Source organism: Heptranchias perlo, chromosome 23, assembly GCF_035084215.1.
Source record: "Heptranchias perlo isolate sHepPer1 chromosome 23, sHepPer1.hap1, whole genome shotgun sequence".
Taxonomy (NCBI): domain Eukaryota; kingdom Metazoa; phylum Chordata; class Chondrichthyes; order Hexanchiformes; family Hexanchidae; genus Heptranchias; species Heptranchias perlo.
The window spans coordinates 4,728,060-4,734,074 of NC_090347.1; positions in this window are offsets into that span (position 1 = coordinate 4,728,060).

Genomic DNA, 6,015 nt, shown 5'->3' on the forward strand with positions numbered 1-6,015 from the left:
CTCCGGGTTTCGCGCCCGGCAGCCAGCCTGATTGACAGACTGGCTGCCGTCAGGAGCTACAACACGGGGGGAGGGGGCGAGAAAGAGAGAGAGCGAGTCTCATCGGGCGCTGGAACGGAAGACCGGGGTTTGGGGGGGGAGGAGGGGAAGATCAGGACGGAGAAGGGAAGATCGGGGGGGTGGTGAGAGGGGAAGATCGGGGGGACATAGAGGATGAAGAGGGGGACATCAGGGGAAGATCAGGTGTGAAGAGGGGGACATTGGGGTGGTGAAGAGGGGACATCGGGGGTTGAAGATGGGGACATCGGGGGAAGATCGGCGGGGGTGAAGAGGGGGACATCTGGGAGATATCGGGGGTGAAGAGGGGGACATCGGGGGGTGAAGAGGGGGACATCAGGGGAAGATCAGGGGTGAAGAGGGGGACATCGGGGAGATATCGGGGGTGAAGAGGGGGACATCGGGGAGATATCGGGGGTGAAGAGGGGGACATCGGGGGGGTGAAGAGGGGGACATCAGGGGAAGATCAGGGGTGAAGAGGGGGACATCGGGGAGATATCGGGGGTGAAGAGGGGGACATCGGGGGGTGAAGAGGGGGACATCAGGGGAAGATCAGGGGTGAAGAGGGAGACATCGGGGAGATATCGGGGGTGAAGAGGGGGACATCGGGGGGTGAAGAGGGGGACATCGGGGAGATATCGGGGATGAAGAGGGGGACATCGGGGGGTGAAGAGGGGGACATCAGGGGAAGATCAGGGGTGAAGAGGGGGACATCGGGGAGACATCGGGGTGGTGTGAAGCTGGGGACATCGGGGAGAGATTGGGGGGTGAAGAGGGGGACATCGGAGTGGGAGACATCGGACAACGGAACAGGGTGCAAAGGTAGATTCATTTACTGTTTTCACTTCCTTCCATGGTTTTTTAATTTAATTTATTTAGTTTCTTGTTCCCTGATCCGGCCTTTCATGCCTGGTTTCACCTGGCGTGAATCAGAAGCGGTGGGCAAGCCACCCAGCTAAGTTAAAAATCTTTCTAACTACTTAATCTGTCACAGGTAAATGTAAGGAATCTTACAACACCAGGTTATAGTCCAACAATTTTATTTTAAAATCACAAACTTTCGGAGATTATCTCCTTCGTCAGGTGAGTGACTCACCCACCTGACGAAGGAGATAATCTCCGAAAGTTTGTGATTTTAAAATAAAACTGTTGGACCATAACCTGGTGTTGTAAGATTCCTTACGTTTGTCCACCCCAGTCCATCACCGGCATCTCCACATCATGTCACAGGTAAAGTGTCTTAAGTACCTCAATGAGGTACATTTGGCTCTAACTGTCATCCCGCCGGCTTTAATTGCTGGCGGGGCTTCCATTTTCAGGTCGTCCGCGTGCACACAGGTGGGTCCCTGGAAAACTCGGAAGTCGGCGGGCTGGAGCTGGCTTCCAAACCCGAATGGGATTTCCCCGATTTTCGGAAACCTCCCACCCCCAATGCACCTGCAATTGCCTCCTAAAATCACCCCCTTTAAGTCACAATATGGCTCGAAGTATCATAGAATCATAGAATGGTTACAGCACAGAAGGAGGCCATTTGGCCCATCGAGCCCGTGCCAGCTCTTTGTAAGAGCATTCTAGTTAGTCCCATTCCCTCGCTCTTATAGAAAGGAGGAGGCCATTCAGCCCCTCGAGCCTGTTCCGCCCTTCAATTTAGATCCTGGCCGATATGCATGTTAACTCCATCTACCCGCCTTGGTTCCATAACCCTTAATATTGTTACCTAACAAAAATAGGCACTGCAGACACCATGTGACTACCAGGGAGTATATGCACAAGACCAGCCTGAAAGGTATGATGCCCCCACACTTAATGGGATTGGGTGGGGGGGGTATTTTACACAGCCCAGGGATTGGAGGGTACTTTGCACAGCCCGGGATTATACGTGGATTTAGGAAATAGCAACGTCTTAAATTCTTCACACCAAATGAGAGTGGATAAATTTCACATCCAGTTATACTGGCTCTGGTATCTATAAAAGAAGTCAGGAGACAATGAGTTTTAAGGAAGTTAAATCATTAAATATCTACAGGGCAACTGGCTCAGATGTGATACACCTAGGATTCCTGAGAAGATAGGCAAGGTTCAGTGTAGTACTTTCAGATCTCCATAAGTACAGGAGGGTGTCAAGATACAGAAGACTGAAGAGTTTCAGTCTAATCCTGATATTAAAAAAAGAAAATCAGCAACATTTAAATCAGTGTTATAGACCAGTTAGTCTGTATGTTTGAGGGCATTTTACAGGACGTTAATTATTTGTTTAAGTGGAAGCAAGCAGCATTTTTCAGTGCTTCAAATGTTACTGTAATTATATGAGAAGTTGAGTAAATCAAAGGAGTGAGGATAGCCAGTGAATAAAGCATTTGAGCCAATCAGATTGAACATTGGCCCAGCAAGAGAAAGCCAAAAGGATTGATTAATAGACATGGGTTTCATCTGGGGAGCAGCGATGATTGAAGATCTACAACATCCGTTCTGGGACTGCTGCTGTTTACATGTTTATAAATGACATTTAGGACAGAGTCCAGGAACTCTTAAAGGGAATTAGATAGTTGCTTGAAAAAGATTATTAAAGGGTATGGGGAGCAAACAGGTGAGTGGGGTTAGATTTGGTGGCTTATGTGGAGAACATTGGCACATATTTGATTGATTAAATGGCCTGTTTCTGTGCTGTAACATTCTATGAAACCAAACTATGTAATCAGGTGACTTGTGTAGTGAAGTTTGATAGCATTCAAATGGACCTCAGTAAAGTGGATGGACTGAAGTGACATGGATATTAATGTGGTAAAATGTAAGGGTAACGCACATGGAAGTAGACACAATAGATGGGCAAATGGGTTGTTGAAGATGGAGGGAAAAGATTTTGATGTGATTGTTGAACCCTTAACACAACGGGCATCTTGGTGGATTCTGTACTAAAGGATGTGTCTATATAGAAGAATGCAACAGTCTTAGGTATCAAAGGCCGTTGATGAAAAAGGGATTTGAAATTGTTCAATGACATTCAGATTGCAATGGGATGAGACCAAAACAGACAGACATGCAAATGTCGGCTGCGTAAATGAAAAATATTGCTACAGAAGCTTTACTTGATTCAACAGGAGGTCCACAACGCACAGCATTTTCATTCAAATCCACCTGTTGATTGTGGGAAGCCAACTGCTCCTCCTCAGAAGACACAATCTGTTAACTTGCCCTGCATATATATATATAAGCGCCAATGCAGGCTCATAAAGTAGCATAAAGGACGAGACCGAAAGAAAGGATTCCAATGAGTAGATGCAACGTGTGGAAGAAACCCTTGTTCAAAGAATAAATGGATTCAGGTTATCTACATATGGAATTTCTACTCAAGGGTCTGGTTTCTCTTATGCCTGTCTGTTGGTCTGCCCAAATGTTGACCTTAAGGAAATCAAGAAAGTCCAACCAGCAGCACTTGCTTCCAATGAAACTTGGTATGTAGGCTGAAGGTGGTGAAAGTGGCACCTGGCCATGAAGCAAATGCAACTTTTTCATCCCTTATTTGCTCCTTTATTTTTAAGCACGGATCCCATTCTGCAACAAAATCCTTTTAATGCAAACAGCCTGGCGTTATTTTACATCTGAAGTCAGGGTAAGGGGAGCAGCAAACAAAAAGAAGTCAGCTGTACAAACAGATTCATAGATGTGACATTCTAATATGGGTAGAAGCCTACGGGCAAACATACTTTCTGTAAACTGGCAATGCAACTTAAAAGGGGAAGCACATAGAATAAAATCTGATTCTTTTCATGTAGTATTTGTAAATCAAAAATAATTAAGGACCAGCATCTCAGGTAAGGCAAGACTAGGCCAGGGCTGATTTCAATGCATTGGCAATGTACAATAACTTTGCATATATTCATATTCCCATATTTGTTATTACAAGCAAAACACACTTCTCAAGTTAATACTTGTTTACCAAAAAGATTACAGGTGGATACTATTATTGAGAGGTATCTATCTATGAAATTCATCTCTGGTCTCACTTTTATTTAAAAAAGAATCTTCATTTACAGAATGGAACCCAGTAAACACCCATTTAGTACAGAAACAGGCGCAAGAGACATGTGGCAGTAGCATCAAACTAGTAAATCCCTTTCGGTGTATCTCTCCATAAGCGCAAGAATTAACTTACTGGTCAGGCACCAGCCCTTTTGGGTGCCAAAGCCCAGCATGGGTTGAGATTCTTTGGGACTTCTTGGACTGCAAAGTAACAGGAGTAGAAACCCATTGGTTTATTTTCCCAGTCCAACAACACTGTTTCTGTAGCATGTGTTAGTTTTTGTGCTTTTTTAGGTAGCAAGTCTCTGATCTGCAGTTTGACAACCCCAAGGGGAAGCATGGTGGGGGGGTGGGGGGGTGGTGGGGAAGGATGCTGTGAAGTGTTGGCTGTAGCCCTTCCCAAGGGGTTTAAACTTGATTGAAAGTGATCAGATGCATTCTTTTCATTGGAGTTGCCACCAGTATTTGCGTCAACAGTCTCAAGTAGGTTCCTGGGGAGAATGTGGAGATAGTAAGGCTCCTCCTTTTTTCTACCCAGCTTGTGTGGATTGTTTGAATCACAAAATAGATATGATCAAGAAAGATTCATCTGCCCAGAATCATGGAGTAAAGTCTTCTCTGCCCACTCTTGAACACAGTAAGATCACCTGCTTGCTTGCCTCTTAGAAGTCATGCCTCCAGGCTTTGTGCGTTTTCCTTTAGAACGGCTTCAATCTGATCACTTAAGAGTCCGTTCCCTAAGGTTTGAGATACTTCTCCTGCCCTGAAGGGGGTCTGGTTTGGAATGTTACAACAGTCTAAAACTTTGGGCTACATTAACACTATTGGACACTTCCTGACTGCCAGAGATTTGCACAAAGATTTCTGTATAGTCCACTTCCACTGAACTTGGTATAGGGTTACTGTCATTTGCAAGGAACCTTGAGAATGCAATATCCTGACCCAGCTATTAATCCTTTTCGACTCTTTTTTTCTGGAGGATTTTCTGTACTCTGTCCATGAAAAGCCACTAAAAAGTTAGCTACTGTCTCTGTAAACAAGGGCTCCTTTGTGTGGTCAGTTTGGCCCATTAACAACATCTCAGGTTCTCCCAAATTAATTCACTGTTGCATCACATAGGAGGAGAAAGCTGAAACCGATGAGCTGGGAATAACCCCATTAAATCTAAAGTGAGTCTGTACTGGTGCTCAGGACCGTCTGCAATGTTAAGTACCAGCCGGGAGACACAGCTATGGCAAATCAACCTAAGAAACGTGATTAGATCAGAGTGAAGGAATACTTCTCATTGCACCAATGTTACTTAGGAGCTTAGGTTCTAACGAAAGGTCTTTGACCTGAAACGATAACTCTCGTGTTTCTTTCTCCACAGATGCTGCTTCACTTGCTGAGCTTTTCCAGCATTTTCTGTTTTTATTTCAGATTTCCAGCATCCGCAGTATTTTGCTTTTTACTTAGGAGCATTTTCTTCCCCCTTTTCCACACGGTTATCTTGCCACTCTTCAAAGACAGGACGTCCGTCTTGGCTATCTTGTGTAGAAATGTCAGGCACGTTGGTTGAGTACCAGCAGTACTGAACAGAGTGGATACACACTGTGGGATCTACTGGTGTTGGGGCAGCAATGTCTACATTTTATGAGTCTGTCCCAACTTCAAAACGGCAACCTTACTGCACCAGTGTGAATTTTTCCATTTTACCAGCTTTACTATAGCATTTGAAAATTTAGTTCTAGGTTTCAGAGTTTGTACTGCGGGTCACAACCTCTAAGAACTGAGTTGGGACTATCTCAGCTTATTTCATATAGGATCTTTAGTGGACAGGGGAATGTCAATGGATGTTATTTATATGGGCTTCCAGAAGGCATTTGATAAGGTCCCACATAAGAGACTGTTAGCTAAGATAGAAGCCCATAGAATCGAGGGAAAAGTACGGACTTGGTT